This window comes from Dromiciops gliroides, chromosome 3, assembly GCF_019393635.1.
Source record: "Dromiciops gliroides isolate mDroGli1 chromosome 3, mDroGli1.pri, whole genome shotgun sequence".
Classification (NCBI taxonomy): domain Eukaryota; kingdom Metazoa; phylum Chordata; class Mammalia; order Microbiotheria; family Microbiotheriidae; genus Dromiciops; species Dromiciops gliroides.
In genome coordinates this window covers 23318728-23341628 of record NC_057863.1, presented here as the reverse complement: position 1 = coordinate 23341628, position 22901 = coordinate 23318728, and positions in this window count along the sequence as shown.

The window sequence follows — 22901 nt, the reverse complement described above, 5'->3', positions numbered from 1 at the left end:
GTTTATAGATGAGCAACTGAGGCCCAAAACTGATCAAGACCCTGAACAAGTTCAAAAGATAGCGATCAGCAGGGCTGAGATTTGCCTCAGGACACCTAATTGGAAACCCAGCTTGTTTCCTACTGTACCATATTGTCTCTCCCTATTTGCCAAGGTCTTTGAAACCTAGATGTTCTGATAATCATTCTACTGACTATGTCCCATAAGGAAAAAAAAAATTGTGACTTATAGCCAAGGGAGTAACTATTGAGTGTCAGGTGGGGCTCCTTAGCCTTGGCAGGCAACCTGCCTAGGGGAAGGAAACCCTGATTTTAAACCTCTGTTGCCTTGGGGCTATACCCATATATGGGAAAGGCTTTGGGAGTTAACCTTGAGGAAAAATCAGGAGTTGGAGTCCCTTAGGCAGTTGGATGTTGGACATCACATCCCTCTGGCAACTCCTGTGGTGGCACTGGTGCCAAACTGTATTGGTTCTGTCTCTCCTTTGGATCCACCAATATTGTGGGACAGGGAAACCTGCTGCATGGGACAACAGCTTGTTTTCCATAATGATTCTGCCCAGACCAGCGCCCTGGAGAAGGACACTCCAGTTACTCCTCATGGGGTAGATACAATACGGGATGAGGCAGTTACCGGTTATGTAACTCAGGAGCTGGTTATGTAACTCAGGAGCTGCGGCTCCCGTATCAGACTGCACAGCTACACTGTGGCCTGTGGCTCTTTAAGGTGCTGAACCATGGTTATCTGTGACTGGTGGAGGCCTACTACTACTACTAACTATTGAAAGATATGAGGAAGTGGTGCTATGGATTCACACCAAAGATTAATCTGCATGTGAGATAAACTGGAAAAAAGGTCTGGAATCACTGTAGTTTAGAACCAGTGAAAACAATCAGAGGGCTACTATAATAGCCTAGGCAAGGAACAATGAGAGTTTTAATTAGCATGATAATACTAGAGAATCTGGGTTTGAGGGACATTCTGGAAAGAAAATTACAAGAGTCAAGTACTAAGGACCATCAAGAAAGGGATCAGTCACAAATCAAGAATTCTTGTTTGGGGGTTTTTGTTTTGTTTTTATTGTTTGTCCCTACAAAGAAATGTCATTTTCATGTTCAAAGCTCGAATGTCCTAAACCCTTGGACAAATATGATACTTACACTGATTTTTATTTCCTGACAAATATGGGGGGAAACGATTCCCCAAATTTAAACTCCAAGTATTCTAAAACCTTAGTCAAATAATTTTATCTTCAGGATATGTTTGTAAGAGAAGCATTTGGGAGAGAATATTGGGATTTATATTGAAGAGTGACATACGGTGTCACAATTTTAAGGAAAGTGATAGGATGAAAATAATAGGTAAACTGTATAAAATGGCCTAATGTTTGCTAAGGAATTTTCATACCTTAGCTCATTAAATTTTTGCAAAAAGTCTTATGAGGGGAATATTTATTCTTAGCCTCATTTTTCAAATAATAAAAATAAAACAGATTAGTGTGTTCCATGCTAGTGAATATTTGAGGTGGGATTTGAACCCAGATCTATCTTACTATCCTGTTCCAGCATACTAGCATTGATACCATACTGCTAAATGCTTCTTTAAAGCAAATAGAAACATGAGTTCATTAATTCAGAAATGAGGCCATGCCTGTTGAAAGATGAGATATTTAGGTCATCAGCCTGAAGAAAATCCAGGATAGGAACTTATCCCCATCCAGCTTCTGAAAGTTGTGAAGATAAACTTGCTTCAGAATAGATGTCATATCCTCATATGTTTTCGGTTAATTGACAGCACAGAAAGTGCATTTAATAAATGTTTTAAATAATCAGATTAAAGGACCTCCGTATTTTGGTCTAAAGAACAAATGAAATGGGAAAAAAATGTCCACTTTATAGGTTTATCAGCCATTTCTCTATGCAGATTCATCACATAATTAAGAAAAGTGATGCTGTGTAGAATCTACTTGTTTCTGTCAAGGAAATAGGCACTATCTCCTTGGCATTTCAGATTCACATTGACCGCATGTAGTCGAGTTGCCTCAGGACCCAATTATTTTGAAATGGCAGAAACATACTTCATGAAAACCTAACAGTGTGCACAGCTCCTGCCACCCTAGGTATTGATAGCATTTTGAACTAAATATAGGAATAGTTTACTGCCAACTTATTTCATGTCAGTCACTCAAATACCCATAGTTAAGGGTGAAAACCCACACTGTGGTACAGCTAAGTAATATGGCAAAAGTCATCACCAAGGAAAGGATATAACATATATCCAATAGGGACAATGAATCTGATCTGTTTGGGCTTTCCCCAAAGTTATGCCAATAGGAGGTCAGCCATTCCTGTCCAGTTGATGGGATTATTGCCAAAGGCCTACTATAATTTTGTCACAGAGGGAGAAAATAAAATTTCTGGACTCTTAATTTTTAACAACATCACAGGGGTACTTTATAACCAATGTGCTTTCCACCATTTATCCTTTGTAATACAGTGCTATTTTTTCTAGTTTTGCAATTCATTAAATCACAAAAGAAGTAAATTATATGGAATTAACACTGCCCTCTTTATTACCAGCAGAGAAAGAATCAGCTGGATACAAATATATTTTTTCCCATTGATTTTACTTAGTCACCCTATCTGACAGGTTCATCCAGTTCTACGGGGCTCAGAACTGTGAATAATTTGTTAGGAGAATTATACTTCCATATTCCACCTCTGTAGTCAGTCTCTTTTATTGTTATCAATGCCATATTTACATTCATAATTCTCAATAATGAAATGAGTGTAGATAAAACATTTTAAAAATGGATATCAGTGTGTATGTACACATATACACACAAACACACATATATACACACACATACTTACAACCTTGGACTACTAAAATTACTTTTGTTTTTCTGCTGTTGCAGAAACTTTTCACCAAATAGGGTCCACCAAAATCATGGCAACAGAAATATTGACTTGTCATGCCTGTCACCTCACACACCAGGCCTAAAGACAAAATTTGTCATTGGAAGATGAAGAAGGTAAGCAGGCCTTTTCTCACCATCCAATTCAAAAATAATTTTATTGTTAGACTGTGGGAGTCTCTCATGCAGTTTTTTTGTTATTTCACTTGCCTGTCCTAGTAAACAATAACAGATGATATTTAATATTGGGCACTGTGTTCTACAATTTTGATGATTCAATGATTTATAATTTCATGAGGGTATGTCTATAACTATACCCATAACCCGTACCTTTACCTTTAACTATACCTATATCTATGCCTAAGCCTATACCTATTTGAATATCTGTACCTTTAACTTTACATATATACATATATATACACACACACACATATATATATATATACCTTTATCCTTTACCTCTACCTCTACTTATGCCTATGCCTGATATCTTTAACCTATACCTCTACCTCTGCCTTTAACTATACCTATATCTCTCTCTTTCTTTGCCTCTGTATCTCATGCAGATGTTATTTTTATTACTCTATTGTTTTTTGCATGTATTTTAGTATATACATATATATATATTAATATATATACACATATACAAAATTATGCACACATTCATGCACACACATAGAGAGAGAATAGATGAAGACCATCTGAAAGGGGAAGACTCTACTAGGTGAAGTGAAAAGGAAAAAGCTTCTGAGATGAGATGCAGCTGGAGCTGATTCTAGAAGAAAGCCAAGTAAAATCCAAGGCAATAGTAGTGAAGGGGTAAAGCATTCCAGTAATGAAGCATAGCCAGGGAAATGTCATGAGACTGGGACATGGAGTGGCATGCCTGAGGGACAGCCAGTAGGCTCATGCTTAAATGTATGAAGGGAAATAATGTTTAGAAGGGTAGAAAAGTAGAAAGGAACCCCATTACGAAGAACTGTAAATGCCAAACAGAGGAGTTTATATTTGATCACTGGATAACATTTGGAGCCATAGAGCTCAATGATCAGGGGCACTCAATGGTCAGATCTGCAGCTAAAAAAACACCCCAAAGAAATGAAAAAATCACGGGCAATTGAGTGGAGAACTATTTGGAGTGGAGAGAGAACTGAGGCAGAAAGGCCAATTAGAAACATATTATAGTGATCTAGGTGAGAAATTAGGTCTTACATTCAGGCTGTGTCTGTATAAGTGGAGAGAAGATAATATACTGGAGAAATAAAGGTATAATGATACTAATGATACCAACAATAACAGCATTATATAATACTTTACGGTTTGCAAAGCTCTTTATATAACTTAATTCTTTTGGTCCCCACAGCAGCCCAGTGAAGTAGGTGCTATTAATATCCACATTTTGCAGGTAAAGAACCTAACAAACATTAAGTATCTAAGGCAGAATTGTAAAACAGACAGGATTTGGCAATGGATTTGGATATGAGGGAATGATTAAGAGAGTGAAGAGAGCCTTTCTATACTAAATTTGTGAATCCGGATAACAAGAGGGGAAATTTTGCTGCTCTCAAAAGTTATAAGGAAGTTGGAAAAAATGCATAGGAAGGTGGGTTAGCTGTACCAAATGTGAAGCTCTACTATAAAGCGGCAGTCATTAAAACTATCTGATACTGGCTAGGAAATACAGTGGAGGATCAATGGAATAGGCTAGGCACAGGAGACACAGTAGTAAATGGCATTAGTAATGTACTGTTTGATAAACCCAAAGCCTCCAGCTTCTGGGATAGGAATTCAGTATTTGACACAAACTGCTGGGAAAACTGGAAGATAGTATTGCAGAAATTAGGCACAGACAAACATCTTGCACCTTATACTAAAATAAGTTCAAAATGGGTACATAATTTAGACATAAGAGGTGATACCATAGGTAAATTAGGAGAAGGAATAGTCTACCTTTCAGATCTTTGCAAAGGAGAACAGTTTATAACCAAACAAGAGATAGAGAATATTATGAAATGCAAAATGGATGATTTTGATTACATTAAATTAAAAAGGTTTTGTGCAAACAGAAGCGATGCATCCAAAAGTAGAAGGGAGGCAGAAAGCTGGGAAACAATTTTTATGGCCAGTACTTCTGATAAAGGCCTCGTTTCTAAAATATATAGTGAACTAAATCAAATTTATAAGAATCCAAGTCATTCCCCAATTGAAAAATGGTCAGAGGATATGAATAGACAGTTTTCTGATGAAGAAATCAAATCTATCTATTGCCATATGAAAAAATGCTCTAAATCACTATTGATTAGAGAGATGCAAATTAAAACAACTCTGAATTACTACCTGACACCTATCAGATTAGCTAATATGACAAAAAAGGAAAATAATAAATGTTGGAGAAGCTGTGGAAAAATTGGAACACTAATGCATTGTTGATGGAGCTATGAATTGATCCAACTATTCTGGAGAACAATTTGGAATTATGCCCAAAGGGCTATAAAGCTGTGCATACCCTTTGACCCAGCAATACCACTTTGGGGTCTTTTTTCCCAAAGAGATCATAATAAAGGGGAAAGAACCCACATGTACAAAAACTATTTATAGCTGCTCTTTTTGTGGTGGCAAGGAATTTGAAATTGAGGGGATGCCCATCAGTTGGGAATGCTTGAAACCAGTTATGGTATATGAATGTAATGGAATTCTATTGTGCTTAAGAAATGATGAGCCGGAGGAAGTTCAGTAGAAACCTGGAAGGACTTGCATAAACTGATGATGAGTGAGATGAGCAGGAACCGCGAGCCTTGTACACAAATTCATCAAAAATTATGTGTTGATCAACTGTGATTAGAGTAGATTCTTCTCCACCAATCCAGCAGTACAAGTAAGTTCCAAAGGACTCATGATAGAAAAAAGGCTCTCCAAGTCCAGACAAAACAAGCAAAAAATGGAATATGGATGCAGAGATGTGACCATACTCTTTCTTTTTTTTTGGTGCTGGTTTTTTCTTTTTTGAGGTTTTTCTTTTTTGCTCTGATTCTTCTCTTATAACATGACTAATGCAGGAATATGTTTAATGTTATTATACATATATACATTTACATATACATGTATACACACACACACACACATACATATATATATATCCCATATCAGATTACCAGCTGTCTATTGGAGGGGGGAGGGAGGGGAGGGAGGGGAGGGAGGGAGAAAAACTTGAGATTGGAAATGTTATCTAAACAAATGTTGAAAACAAAACAAAAAATTAATTAATTTTAAAAAGGTATAAGGAAGTTGGAGAAAGGGAAGGTTTTAGAAGAAAAGATGAGTTCAGTATTGGAAATGTTGAGTATGAGCTGTCTATGAGATATCCATTTTGAAACATACAACAGGCTACTAGAAATGTGTTACTGTAACTAACCGAGAAACTAGGGTGAGGCTTATGGATCGGCCAATCCTGTGCATTTTTGTTGTTGCTCAGTCACTTTAGTTGTGTACAACTCTTCATGACTCAATTTGGGGTAAACAGGATTAAGTGACTTGCCCAGAGTCCCATAGTTAATAAGTGTCTGAGGGTAGATTTGAACTCAGGAAGATGAATCTTCCAGACTCCATGTCCAGTACTCTATCCATTGTATTGCTTAGCTGCCCTTTAATTTTATACATAAATTAATTGAGAAATAGCCAGAGTCCAAATTATTTATCAATGTCACTGTATTCGTAACACCAGAAATTTAAACCATATCCTCTGATCTAAAATACAATTCATATGGGCTGGATTTTGTTGATCTTGTGATCAACACTCTTTGCTCAAAGGCAAATGGAAAGAGAACAAAATTCCAATTTCTCACGTTTATGATGTGATAGCAGTTTCCAAATAAAACTTTGACTAACTACAGTAGGGAGATATAGGATGATACTTGAAAACTACATGTTTAGTATGGTATGCAGGTAGTTAAGTATAGATATGGCATGCTAACTATGATTTATCTTGTCTTTCATAGAGGATATATCCAAATCTGCACATAACTGTGATATGATGGTGAATCATATTTAAATAAGAAAAACATATTTCAACAAGAAACCTAGAAAACATCTTTAATGACTTTGAGGTCCTGAGTAGGACACTAGAGGACTGAGGGAGACAGGTGGTGTTTTGCTCTCTTCTGCCAATTGAAGGTTGGGATTTTGGAAATGAAAGAGAAATATGGGAAGTGAACATCTGGCTAAGTAGATTGTGGTGAAGGGCAGTATTTGATATTTTGAACCATGGCTTAATATATGAGAATAGAGGGGTGGGAGAAATTCTTATTAGGGCTAAATTATATTTCATTAGGACAAGGAAGAATATCCTTGGCCAGGGAATTGCTGAGGTAAACTACAGAAGTTTAAATGTAAAAGAGAGGAAAAGGGACAAAAATGTCCACACAAAACTTTTAAATCAGGTCAATTAAGAGGAATAGCTATATTTTCAAATGTATTAGCAGAGGATTGAGAATAATAAAGGATCAGTACTGGAAATATTATTTCAAGATATAGGAAACTCTCAGATGAACCAAGTAACTCTACCGATATAGGTTGGCACCTTCCTTGTAACTTACACTATTATAGTCTACCCTAGAGAATTGAGAGGACAAATAATGTGCCCAAGGTATCACAGCCATTATGTTATTTGAAATGGGATTGAACTTTCATTTTCCTTGCTTTCTATCTATTACTCTTATGCTTCCAGTCAAAAGGGTATGAGATTCAAAAAAATAGTAAGATCATAAATAACGTTTAGGACGTAAGATAAATTATATATTAAAACCAGAGAATAAGATAAATGTGATGTGCTGACATAGATATCTTTTGCCAAAATGAAGTAAATTAGAGCATTCATCCATATCAATAACACTTGGTTCAGTAAGACAGTGCATGTGTTAAGTCCTTTTATATGTCAGACCTTGTGTCGCTAGTAGGAATCAGAAGTAATAATCAAGATGGTTCCTCCTCTCAAGGAGCTTACATTCTAAAAAAAATATAAAGTATAACAGGGGCGGGGGGGGGGGAGTAGAGGAGATCACCCTGGGGGCAGACAGCTGTGGGGGACTAGAATACATCAAAGACTGAACTAAAAATGAAAATTATGGGTGTAGCTCCTTAAAGTATGGTGGTCTTGGGCAAGGATTCTTCAAACAACAGGTAGGCTTAATGTCTGGAAAACAGCAAAGGATCAGCATTTTTGGCTTAAAAGAAAAAAATCAAATCATTAGTGGTAGGAACCCACATAGCAAGAATGCATGAGTCCAATAGAAAATTTTTAAGATGGCTTCTGAAGGCATGCTGGAAAATATTTAGGTGGGGTTAAATGAAGAGTAAAGCACAAAGAGTTGTAGCAGAAAATAAAGTAGTGGTAGCATTTGGTAACAGCAGGAATTAAGGTTTGCAAAATGCCCCCCCATATATTCTTTTATTTGTAAGCCCCTTCTGAGTTTGGTACTAAACATAATATTATCCTCATTTTATAAATGAGGATCAGAGAATTTGTGACTTGCACATGCACTCAGGGCTACATAGTAGCAGTAGTGCAGTTTGAATTGTGAACTCCAAGGCTTCAGTAATTCCACTATGCACCAAACCTCTCATAATGTAGTTACACAGAATACATGTGATGTAGACTATTTTTTTCCTAATAAAGATCAGAAAACTTACAGAGACAAAAGAGATCATGCCTTTTGTTTCCATTATTATTTCCTATTATACATACTACCACCAGCCCTTATTTGATCTCATCCATTTCTATTTAGATCTGACTATTTCAAAAATTTCCTATCCTCTATGAACAGGCAGTTTTCTTTTTTTTTTCTTTTTTTTTCTTTTTTTTTTTTTTTGCAGGGCAATGGGGGTTAAGTGACTTGCCCAGGGTCACACAGCTAGTCAGTGTCAAGTGTCTGAGGCCAGATTTGAACTCAGGTACTCCTGAATCCAGGGCTGGTGCTTTATCCACTGCGCCACCTAGCCTCCTCCAAACAGGCAGTTTTCTGATGAAGAAACCAAAGCTATCTATTCCCATATGAAAAAATGCTCTAAATCTCTAATGATTAGAGAGATGCAAATTAAAACAAGTCTGAGGTACCACCTGACACCTATCAGATTGGCTAAAATGACAAAAAAGGAAGATAATAAATGTTGGAGAGGCTGTGGGAAAATTGGAACACTAATGCATTGTTGGTGGAGCTGTGAGCTGATCCAACCATTCTGGAGAGCAATTTGGAATTATGCCCAAAGGGCGATAAAGCTGTACATACCCTTTGACCCAGCAATTCCACTTTTAGGTCTTTTGCCCAAAGAAATCATGGAAGGGGGAAAGGGACTCACATGTACAAAAATATTTATAGCTGCTCTTTACGTGGTAGCAAGGAATTGGAAGTTGAGGGGGTGCCCATCAATTGGGGAATGGCTGGACAAGTTGTGGTATATGAATACAATGGAATACTATTGTGCTGTAAGAAATGATGAGCAGGAAGAGTTCAGAGAGAACCTGGAGGGTCCTTTATGTGAGCTGATGATGAGTGAGATGAGCAGAACCAGAAGAACATTGTACACAGTATCATCAACATTGAGTGTTGACCTACTGTGATGGACTATATTCTTCTCACCAATGCAATGGTACAGAAGAGTTCCAGGGAACTCATGATAGAAGAGGATCTCCAAATCCAAGAAAAAAAAAGAAAGAAAGAGCTGTGGAGTATAGATGCTGATTGAACCATATTATTTCTTTTGTTTTGGGTTCTGTTGGTTTTTTTATTTTTTTCTATTTTGAGGTTTTGCATCACTGCTCTGATTTTTTCTCTTGTAACAGGATTAATGCAGAAATAGGATTAATGTTATTATGTGTATATATGTGTGTGTATATATCTATATCTATATCTATATTTATAGAGATATATAGATATAACCTATATCAGATTACCTGCTGTCTAGGGGAGGGGGGAGGGAGGGGAGGGAGGGAGAAAAATCTGAAATTGTAAAGCTTGTATAAACAAAAGTTGAGGACTATCTTTACATGTAATGGAAAAAATAAAATACCTTATACATTAAAAAAAAATTCCTATCCTCTATTCTTGAATTCCCTTGACATCATGAACTTCCATTATTTCTACCCTGCCTAAAAAAAAGATGTAATGTAAAAGAATGTGATAGAAAAAGAATAAAATGTAACAGTTATAAGTTAAAACTAAATCTTTCCAAACAGATATATAGACTTGAATACCATATATGAAAAAACATGAACTAATTTGGGACTGAATCAAAAAATTAATTGAAAGATATTAATTGGAATCTCAGTAAATATTTTTCATTCCCAATAGAGGAATGATATACAGGAGACAGTGATTGGAAAGATCTGTCTGGGCTTGGTGGAGCATATCTGTAATCCTTGCTGCTGGGGTAGCAGTGGGAAATTTAGGCTGGTGGATTGCTAGACCTTGGAAATTCTGAGTTGCAGTGGGGTCAAAGATGATTGGGTGACTGTACTGTAAGACACCATTATGGTGAGCCTGTAGAGCTTGAGGGATTCCAAGATCCCTAATAAAATGAAAACTGGCAGAGGACAGAAAGTGGTCAAAGCTCCCGTGTTGATCAGCTTTGGGATCTTAAATATAAGTGATTTCTATACTTTCCACCTGGGAGGGAAAGAGAAATTGAATGAAAGTAAATGAATAGAACTTAGTTCTAGAAATAAAGAGAATCATATAGATTAGAAAACACAACCTAACATGTTGTCCAAAATTAACACATAAAAGACATGAGTCAGGCATGGGAAGATTCATAGGAAGAACTAGAATACAAATAATTATGCTATCACAGAGTTAAAAATTACCAATAGTGTCAACTATATTCCATACTGTGGCAAAAATTAAAATGAAAGTGGGAAAGATAAACAGGGAAACTATAAGGAAGTATACACTATGAAATAGTAATAATATTAAATATAGATTCACTGGATGAAATAAGACTACATATTTAATGGAAACATTAACTAAAATGTACAAATGCCTAAATATTTATTTTTCAGGCAAGAGAGAAGTGATATTCAGGAAACAGTTATTAGAAAGCTCAGGAATAATACTTATACCATATGCATACAATGACAACATAGTGACTTTTGAATTTTAACACAAGGAAGTAAATACCATGTCACTGGTGTCTCCAAGACAAGAGACAATAAAGCAGAGAGACACATCTTATTTAAAAGCAAAAGATATGTAAAAGGCATACTGGTCTTTTGTCAACAAGCTTCATTTTCTACTGCATAAGATACTCATAAAAATAAAAAAAAGCAGTGCTAACTTCTTTTGTATTGACCCAAATACAATAAAAATTAAAATCAGTAAAGGGAATTTTAGAACTAAATTAAGACTAAAAGTAATTTTGTATTTATTAAGATTTAAAAACCCATAAAACAATAACAATGATGCTAAAGTGAAAATAGTGAAACAAAATTTTAAAAGTTGTAGGATTCAGCAAAGCCAGTTCTGGAAGACAATTTCTATGGCTTTCTAACAAAACTAAAATTTGTCTAACAATAAACTGAAGATACAATTGGGAAAATAAGAAACAAATTAGTCATCTTGAAATAATCATAAAAAGGAACTGTTTGAATTGAAGGTAAATTGAAGAGAATTGAAAGAATAAAACAATTTGTTTTGTGGTAAAAAAAATGAAAGTTTTTTAACAGTCGGTTAGGATAACTGAAAGACGCCAGTTTTTGAAGGACCACCCTTTCGGTGAGGAGACCAACGGCATGAGCTACGCACGCCAGTCCGCCTGCTGCGCACATCAGACTGCCTGCTACGCACTGGTCTTCTGGGGTGCGAGCTTAATAGGCAAGGAGAGAATGGAAGTGGGGACTTTTTCCTGCTCTGCTGGTCTCCTGACTGCGCTGCACAGGCTGATGCTGACAAGAGTTCGACTGGGCCTGGCTCGGGGTTAGCAGCAGCACTCGCTTGACATGGTCTCTCTCTCTCCCCAGTGGTGGCCTTCGGCTTTTGGTGAGTTTTATATGGAATATAGACTAAGCTTAGACTTAAGACGATTTGTATTGTATTTCTACTTTCCTATCCTTCTAATCAACATCACCTTGTGATTACCATACAATAAAAGCTCTAACTAGAAAATCAGAAGCTTCTTCCATTTACTAGTCTGGGAGATAAATTAAGGGAAAGGTTAAAGAGGGGAGATTTATGATCTAATATCCAATTTTAAATCTCACAGTTTTGTTTTGTTTTTAGTGAGGCAATTGGGGTTAAGTGACTTGCCCAGGGTCACACAGCTAGTAAGTGTTAAGTGTCTGAAGATGGATTTGAACTCAGGTACTCCTGACTCCAGGGCCGGTGCTCTATATCCACTGCAGCACCTAGCTGCCCCAGAATAAAACAATCTAATAAGCAAATCAATGTGGTTTTTTTAAAGGGTATTTTTTTTAATCAGACAAGGAATTTTTACTAATGGTGAATTCATGAAGAAAATATCTTAGTTGAAAAAATTCTTAATTGAATATGTGGAGTTATTTTTTTTTACAAGTTCCTTCATTTTTTCCAGTTACATATAAAGGTAGTTTTCAACATTCACTCTTATAAGATTTGGAATCCTAAATTTTTCCCCCTTGCTCCCATTCCCTCCCCCCCCCCAAGATAGCAACCAATCCACAAGTACTCCTTTTTTTTTTAAGTCTATGTTTAATGAATGTTCCTCATGTTTTCCTCTCCAAAAGGGAAGGTCCTTCAAAAGCAGCTCAGTAGCATGCACAATCTCAGAGTGGGCCAGGTGTGGCCCCTCTCAAATGATTCAGCTAAAATGTTCAATATTAATCTTTACCACAAATAATTTTTACCACATCTGAAATCATCCTTCTTGTCATTTCTTATAGCACAATAATATTCCATTACAATCATATACCACAGCTTCTTCAGTCAATCCCCAATTGAAGGACATTCCTTTGATTTCTGATTCTTAGCCAGTAGAAAGAGTTGTTATAAATATTTTTTGTACATTTTTTCCCTTTTCTTTTTTTTACAATTACTACTGTTAACTGTTTCCCTCTATCCTATTCCTTTGCTCATGATATTTACTCTATTATCTATCTTCTTTCACCCTATTCCTCTGCAAAAGGAATTTGCTTCTGACTGTCCCCTCCCCCACTCTGCCCTCCCTTCTTTTGCCCCTCCCTCCTTATTCACTTTCCCTCTTATTCTCGTGCAGGGTTATATAGATTGATTATTCTACCCAATTGAGTGTGGATGTTATTCCCTCCTTGAGCCAATTCTGATGAGATTAAAGTCTTTGAGTCAATTCTGATTAGTATTAGGCTCATTTACTGCCCATCTTAAATAGATTACTCCATGTTAATCCTTCCTTTCACCACCTCTGAAGAGATTAATGTCTTTGAGCCTATTCTGATAAGGGTAAAGTTTATTTACTGCCCTGCTACTCCCCCATCTCTAGTCCCTCTCCATAAGCCTTTTTCTGTTTCTTTCATGTGGGATTTCACCCACTTCTACCCCTCCTCTTCCCCCTCCTCCAGTGCATTCCTCTCATCCCTCAATTTTAACATAAAGAAGTCATCATGGGGCAACTAGTTGACACAGTGGACAAAGGATCCACCCTAGACACAGGAGGATCCAAAGCCAAATTTGGCCTCAGACACAAGGCACTCACCCACTGAATGACCCCAGGCATGTCATCCAATTCCAACCATCCCACAAAAAGAGATAAATAAAAAATAAATACTATGCAGATATCATCCCTTCATTATCAATTCCCACCTGTGCCTTGTGTCTAAATTTATTTCTATCATCTGTACTAATACTGAGAAAGTTCTTATGAATTCGACATATCATCTTCCCATGTAGGAATGTAAAAAGCTTAACCTTTGAACATCCCTCTTAATTTCTTTTTCCTGTTTCCCTTTTTATGCTTCTCTAGGGTCTTGTATTTGAAAGTGAAATTTTCCATTCAGTTCATGTCTCTTCATCACAAATGCCTGAGAGTCATCTTTTTCTTTGAATTCTCATTTTCCCCTCTGAAACATTATGCTCAGTTTTGCTGGATACATGATTCTTACTTGTAATCCCAATTCCTTTGCTGTCTGGAATATCATATTCCATGCCATCTGGGCCTTTAATGTAGAAGCTGCTAGATCTTGTGCTACCCTGATTGTGGCAGTATAGTACTTGAATTCTTTCTTTTGGGCAACTTGCACTATTTTCTCCTTGACCTGGGAGCTCTGGAATTTGACTATAATATTCCTGGGAGTTTTCCTTTTGGGATCTCTTTCAGGAGGTGATTGGTAGATTCTTTCAATTCCTATTTTACTTTCTGCTTCTAGAATCTGAGGGCAAATTTCCCTGACAATCTCTTGGAAGATGATACCTAAGCTCTTCTTTTGATCATGGTTTTCAGGTAGTCAAGTAATTTTCCAATTATCTCTCTTGGATCTATTTTCCATGGCAGCAGTTTTTCCAAGAAGATATTTCACATTGCCCTCTATTATTTTATTCATTTGGATTGGCTTTATTGTGTCTTGGTTTCTCATAAAGTCCAAATTCCCCCCATAGCTCCTGCATACACGCGTGTAGACTCCTCGCTTCCCCACCCCAGCCAGCTCTTCAGCCCTCTCACCAGATCATGAGTTTAGTTCCAGAAGATGCAGGCACTGAAGCTGATTTGGAGGCTTGGGGGTAAATTACTCTGGTGCAGCCTTCCTGGGGCTGTGTCTGTTTTGGCACAATCGGTAGGCTAGACTCTACTCCCAGCCCTGCTCCTGCTTCTGCAGAACTTCTAAGATGTCTTTAACTGGAAAATAACTCAGCCATCTTTTTGTGGTTTCTGCTGTTCCAAGAGTTGTTTTCTGGCTGTGCTTGGAGTATTTTGGGGGGTAATTGTGTGACTAGGTCTGAGTAGTTACTGACTTTCCTCTGCCATCTTGGCTACCATATGTGAAGTTATTTTAAGAAAAACTGGGGGCAGCTAGATGGCGCAGTGGTTAAAGCGCTGGCCCTGGATTCAGGAGTACCTGAGTTCAAATCCAGCCTCAGACACTTAACACTTACTAGCTGTGTGACCCTGGGCAAGTTACTTAACCCCCATTTCCCCGCAAAAAAAAAAAAGAAAAGAAAAACTAAAAGTAAGTAAAATGACCCTAAGTCACAATCCTTTTTGTCTCAGTTTCCTCATCTGTGAAATGATCTGGAGAATGAAAATGGCAAACCACTCCATTATCTTTGTCAAGAAAACCCTAAATGGGGTTTGGAAGAGCTGGATAAGACTGAAATGATTCAAAAACAACAACAATAAACAAAACAGGAAGTAGATAACCTAGAAAACAATCCAAACAGAAAAAAAGAAATTGAGAAATAAGTTATAAAAGCAAACAAACAACAACAAAACAAGTAAAAAGTCTGGAAGGAGAGAGAACAAAACTGAAGGACAGGATTGATTCATAAGTAATTATATTCAATTCAATAAATATTTACTTAGCACCTACCATCTGCCAGGCAGTGTGCTAAGTGTTGGGGAAACAAATAGTAAAAAAAAATCTTTGCACTCAAGTATCTTATAATCTAATAAAGGCAGCTATCATAGAAAATTAGATGGACGGTGCATCAATGATGTTCTGTAGAACTGAAACCAAGCAGAGCCACTTATGGAAAATGTAGTTACCTGGAAAGTTTTGAGAACTCTATAAATAAAGGCTTTCGGGAAAATTTACTGTTACATCCTCCAGCCATCCTGTCAAAAAAGGGCAAACAACTGAGGGAGCTGAAAAGTTGCTGTGTATTAAAAACTGAGTCAATCTACATGGTGGTAAAATTTCTTATAATCAACTTTTTTTTTTTTCTGGTGGAAGAATGATATTCTGAGTACTACTGATGTAAAACTGAGTTACCTTAATTTCAACTGCTTAAAATAAAAAAAAAATCTCTATCCTGCATTTCTCAAATAAAAATGAAAGAAAAAAGCTTATTAATACATTTATGCAGAAAGTATCAAATGCTATACTGGCCAAGATATTATAGAAATATGTCTCTTCAAATTGCCATTCTGACGAAGATTAATTTATGTGAGGAATGCATATATGATGCAATATTAGGAAAACTAGTATTGTAATAAAATATATGATAGAAAAATTATACTTAAAAGGTACAGAAAATATTTTAATAAAATCCAGCACACTTATGTTAATACCAAAAATTAATCATATTATACATCAATATATACATTTAAAATCTTTTAAAAATAAATAGAATTATTTTACATGAATAAATATCAGTTTTTCCTATAAAAATGGTAAACCAAAGACCCTACAACTATAGTATTATCACTAGAAATGTTATCTATTTTAATATGAAGGAAGAGAAATAAAAGAGATCTGCCTTAGCAGAGAGGAATGTAGTTTTAGAATACATGATGGTTGAATTAGTTGGACAGCAGTTAGCAGGAAACAAGTTTAAACAGAATCTTATAGTATGTGCCAGAATTATTTTACAATATACAAAATAATAGATACAATGTTAATCCCTGTGCATCAATCTATATTACAAAAATTATAAAATAATAAAAGAAATAAAAATACAATTATGATAGAAGATATTAAAAAGTTATGTATTTCACTATTATGTTAGAAATCATCCAAGTATGATATGGGAATAGATAGTTGAAAGATAGATAGATAGATAGATAGATAGATAGATAGATAGATAGATAGATAGATAGATAGATGGATGGAGATAGAGAGAGAGTTAAAAGGATTTTTATTGTATGAATATAATATTTTTATGAGTACAAACACTGTAGACAGAATATCATCCAAAACATGGAAATATGAATTTAATAACAAAATAGGGACTAAAATATTTATAAGTAATTGACAAAAAATATGTAGCACTAAAGTATAAATGACACCTGAAAGGTTCACAGTTATATCAATACAACTAAATACAAATAACAAAACAATTCAAATTGAAATTGTAGAAATTGTAGAAATATAAATTGATAAAACCTGGGGAATTAAACCTAATTGGTAATAATGGTAAAAAAAAATAGGGTAGAAATAAATAGAACATCAGTGGGGGTGTGTGGAATAATTCATGTGTTAGAGTTGTGAGTTGTTTCAACCATTTGCAATTAAATAAAGAATTATTTTGAATAAAAGCAATGAAATTGTTTATAAACTTTGACTCAGCAATTCCATATCTAGGTTTGTTACTCCTAAGGAGCTTCCTGACAAAAGAAAAAACCTATTGCTCAAAAGCATTCAAAAAACCAATATTTGTAATAGCAAAAAGGTAGAAATAAATCATGTGCCCAGTGACTGGAGAATAGCAGAATAAATTGTGCTATGTGAATGCAGTGGGATAGTATTGAAGTTTAAACAATAACAAATACAAAGAATTTCAACAAAATGTAGGAAGACATACAAAGGCACTAAATAAAAAGAAAGTAAAACAAACAAAAAAGCAAGTTAATAGGAGACCATAAGACTAAAAACTGGAAAGGACCATAGACATCATGAAATAAAATTCATTTTACACAATGAGATCGTTGCTCCAATTAGCACCAGAATTTCAGGATGGAAAGGACCCATCTAGTCTAATCTGTAACTAAAAGATCTATCTCCCCCTATAAAAATTGATCATATTTACATAGCACTTACTATAGACCAGGCACTCTGCTTGTCACTTTAAAATTATTATTTCATTTGATACTCACAACTCTGAAAAGTAGATGCTATTATTTCCAGTAGTTTATAGATGGTGAAACAGGCAAACACAGGTGAAATGACTTGCACTGAGTTACCCAGCTAGTAAGTACCTGAGGGCAGATTTGAATTTAGTTCTTCCTGACTGCAGACCTAGGCTCTTTGAATCACTGTACCCCCCATCTGCCCCTATAACCTACCTGACAAATAGACACTCAATCTCTGATTACAGACATTGAGAAAATATGAACCAAATATCATTTAAGACAACCCATTCCACCATTACATAGTGCTAAATGTCTGGAAGTTCCTCCTCAAATCAAGTATGGAATTCCTACATTGTAACATTTACTTCTTGTCCTAAAATCTGTCTCTTGGAGTCAGTGTTTCAGTATGTCCTCTTGGACATAATTATGTTGAAAAAGAAGATATTAGTGTACCACAAAAACTAAGGTTAAATATAATGAATGATGATGCCAGTAACTTATACCAGTTAAAACATTTAAAATATACATTTCAAAAAATAAATTACAGTCTAATACCTGGGATTTGACCAATATTCACATTCACTGTTTGGCGTTGTTTTGCTTAATTATTTTTAGAGGATAGGCTGTTTATATGCATGTATGTGAATGCCTGTGTGTGCACATGGGTGGGTATTTCATGATGGCTGTGTTAAAATGTAAATAGAGCTGCTATTGACACCCATGACAGGCATTCATTTTTTTCCCCCTGAATGCCACTGATTATGACTGATTATGTTCATATGACACTCCTTTCATAACCAACAAATATTTGCCAAGTGTCTCTTTTGTTCCAGTCTTAAACCCAACGTAATAGACCATCCTGGGGCAAGTCTGACATACTTTATATACCCTTTTTTTTTTCATCTTCATCATAAGCCATGCATTCTAAACCTGAAGTGCTTTAACTATTTTTAAATAAGTTTTAAAAATATAATTTCTTACTTTTGTAATCATGTGTAATTCCTTTTACACACTTAAGACCTTTATTCTGAAAAAGGAGCCATAAATTTCTCAGCACTGTCAAAGTGATTCACATTGTCAAAAAAAATGTTACGACAATGGTAGCTACATTTAAAATTTAAAAACACAGACATTAAATACACATCAAGTCATTTCCCTGAAAGGAAAAAAGCAAAAGAACAGAGAATGATTATAAAATATATATTTTAAAATGTCATACATGGGTACTGTGGTAAAAATTATTTGTGGTATAGGCAGCTTTTTAAGGACCTCCTCTTTTGGGGGAGAAAAGATTGAACGCTCCCTGAAGGGAGGTTAGAGGGCACTTTTGGAATGCTAGCTCTCAAGTCACTTCCTGAAAGCTAGTTCCCATGCTTGGTGTGGCTACTGCCTTCCTGGTGGTGCATTCTGGTTCTCAGTCTGTTGGGCTGTTTAGGGGGTTGGTGAGTTAATTATGGAAAACCCTAATAGGCTAAGTTTAGTGTTAAGAGCATTTCTCTGTATTTCTATTTTCCTATTTCCTTATCTTTGATTTTTTATTAGTTTCACCTTTGTTATTTAATTAATTCCCAAGTAATAAAATCTGATCCTTTTGTGAACTAAAGCTTAGAGGCTCCTTTCTTACTGGCCTGGGAGAAATATCTAAAAAGGCAGTTCAGAGCAGAGGGAGAACCTAAAAAGTCCCTCATATTTCTGGGACCCTAATATTAAGGTGTGACCCAAATAATGTTCCGCATATCTAATTTTGGCCCTCATAGAACCCTTAGATTTTTTTTTTTAATTTTTAATTTAATTTCAGAATGTACATCTTGAAAGAACTTATGGATATATTTAGAACACAAAATGCTTTTGAAAGATAGCTTATTTTAATACAAGTATATCATGTAAGTACCTTAAAAAACAAAATATTTATTTTCTTGATATGGAAATATCTGATTGCTGAGTGAAATATAGTTAGCAGCTTTTCCTACATCAAAAAAAATTAAAACCCCAAAATATTTGTGAGTATATATGTATATATGTATGTAAGTGTTGTGATAAAATCATAGGATTTGGAAGATGCCCAGGGGCCCCACCTGAGGACTGATTTGGAATTGATTGAATTGGGTTAGACTGAGAAACTGACTGAGAACCTACTTAAGATTGATAAAATTGAGACCATGCCTGGCTGACCTTGAGTGGGGTGTTGTTCTCAGAGGCTGTGGACTATGACATCAAGAGGAGACCACCCTCAACCAATCAGCTTGAAGGACCTACCCTTTCAGTGAGGGATACAGGAATTAGAAGCTTAGGCTCAATTGCTGAATTTTTCTCTTTTCATTCAGGAGCAGGTATGTGGTGGCAGGGGCAGAACAGAGTAGAAAGATCTGCTGCACGTCTTCTCAATAGAAGCATGGATAGCTAAATAAAGGTGGCTTTCTCAATTTCTCTCTCTTCACTAACTTCTTTTTTTGTTTTTTTTTTTGGATAAGACAATTGGGGTTAAGTGACTTGCCCAGGGTCACACAGCTAGTAAGTGTCAAGTGTCTGAGGCCGGATTTGAACTCAGGTCCTTCTGAATCCAGGGCCAGTGCTCTATCTACTGTGCCACCTAGCTGCCCCTCTTCACTAACTTCTAATACACTTTAATAAATCCTTAAAAGCCTAAACTCTTGCTGAATCTATGAGTAATTTTAGCCAGCTTCCCCCAAAAACTGGGGGGGTAGGTTAGGACCCACATTAGATTTTAAAAATCACAGTGTCCATCTATCTATCCATATACACATTAATATAAAGATGTATACACTATATACCATACACAAACACACACACACACACACACATATATATATATATATATGTATATATATATATATTCATGTGTGCATGTATTGTTTTTTGCTTTATGTTTTTGTTTTGTTTTGTCTTTTTGCAGGGTGATGGGAGTTAAGTGATTTGCCCAGGGTCACACAGCAAGTAATTGTCAAGTATCTGAGCCTGGATTTGAACTCAGGTCCTCCTGAATCCAGAGCTGGTGGTTTATCCACTGCGCTACCTAGCTGCCCCCATGTATTCTATTTATATCTATATGTCTACCTATTTATCTAACAGCTCTGAACTTCTGGAATTCTGTGATTCCCATGAAGATACTTTTGATTAATTTTCACTTTAGAGAATTAATGACAACCTTTTGAACAAGGACACCTAAGGTGTTCCGTGAATATCTGACAGCATTCAGAGTAGATCCAAAATGGGAGAATGCCAATCAGCAGCCCAAGCAAATATGCCATTGCCCTCTGTCTTCAACCACAGGTGTGCCTTCTATGCTACTGATGACTTTTAGCCATATTTTTCACAATTGTTAAGTACGTAAAATAAGCCTGAATTCAATTTCCAATTGAACCTTCAGCATTCAAATAAAAAAGCAAGCATGACAACATGATAATTTCAGAATGAAATAACATGTCTTTTCCATTTTATAACCAGTCCTCTACATTGTGAAAATTTTTTTTTTCCTTATTTCCTATGTCTCCTTGGATCATATTCTAGAGCTAAAAGAGACTTTGGAGTTTGGCTTTTCCCCTCCCTCCAATTTAGAGCTGAGGCGATTAAGTCACTAAGAGGTCAATTGATTTGCAAAGGATCATATATGCTAAGTACTTAGGCCATGATTTCAACCTAAGTCTTCCTGATTCTCCATTCAGTACCCTATCCAAGAAGTCATTCTTTCTATTAAATATCTCCAGATAAATAATAGTGCTGACATGGTGAAATGGTTGGTTCTCCTCTCTTGAAACAATTCATAAATCTGTGGAATGAATGTTTTTTTGCAGCAGAAAGGACATGAAAGAAGAGATATTTCCATCTGTTTTGCCTCTGAGACTTAAAGCCCAAAGGATCTTTGCATTTGCCTTGCAGCAAAATCCTTCAACTAAATGTATTTGTTGACTGTTCCATTGGAATGTGACCTCCTTGAGATTAGGGGCTGTCTTTCTCTGCTATGTGTATCCTCAGCACAGTACTTTGTACATAGTAAGTGCTTAATAATTTTTCTTCCATTCAAATAAACCAGGAATATAAAAGGTAAGTGTGAAATAAAAGGAAGAAATGGAACAAATAGCTCTGTCACTTAACATGAGTGTGACTTTTTTTTTTTAATTTAAAAGCCTATGTTCAGAGAGGTTATAAGGAATGTATCCCTTCCCCTTTTCCTCCCAACCATTTCCACTACTATACTACACCATACAGCTTCACTTTAAAGGAATTCAAATATTAGCAAATTCATGACTTGTCAAACACTTGAAACTTACACTTTTTTTTTATTGGCAAATTATTTCCACAGCCCCAAATGTTTCAGATGGAACATTCACAGGATATTCATAAAACATTATGCTGATGACAATGCTCTCATAATATGAATATACTCTCTCAGGCAAAGGTTCAAGACAAGCCTTAATTCATTTATTGTAGTATTATCTGATTCAGAAGCACACGATTTCTAAAGTAATGGTTTCCTCCTTAGAAATCACTTTGAAATAAATGATATTGGTATATGGCAAATGAGGGTGTTGGATTGAATGACCTCTACAATCCTTTCCAGCTCCAAATATATGGTACTATTATCTTTAGGGAGCAAATAATTTAGATCTTTCCCTTTTCCTTTTCTCTCTGAATTTGGACATTTCTCAAGGAAAACTGATACAGCATTGTGGAATATAAAAGGGTTTTGAACTGGAATACTTTGCTTAATTCTCTGAATTTAAATGAGGAAACTGCCACCTAGAGTGGTTAAATAATATTCCTAAGGTCACATAGGTAAGTTGCAACCTTAGAGGTCATGTGAATAAGAAGATAACATTTTCTCATATGATAACAACCTATCAAAACTCTACGAAATAGAAACTATGCAAGAAATAAAAGAATTGCAACTGTTTCCACAGTCTCCATGGGATTCTAAAAACAATAATGAGGTAACAATTCAATGAACAGAGGAAGTTAATTCCTCACCCCAAATTCATTACTCTGCACCCACTCCTCTACTTTCATTCTTATAGTTAGGGTTTGGGTTGCCAAAGGCAGCCTGCAGACTTATAACATGACCAAACTCTCCCATTTCCTTCCCCCATGTCCCGGAGAAAAACAAAAGGAAGAAGGTTGCTCTGGTTGTCAGAGCACTGTGGGTGTATTCTGTGGGGCAATAGAGCTCAATGAACATATGAATAGAAAGAAGTAGGTTAGGATATACTTATGGGTCTGTGGCTCTCCATTAAGTCTGAGGGGGAAA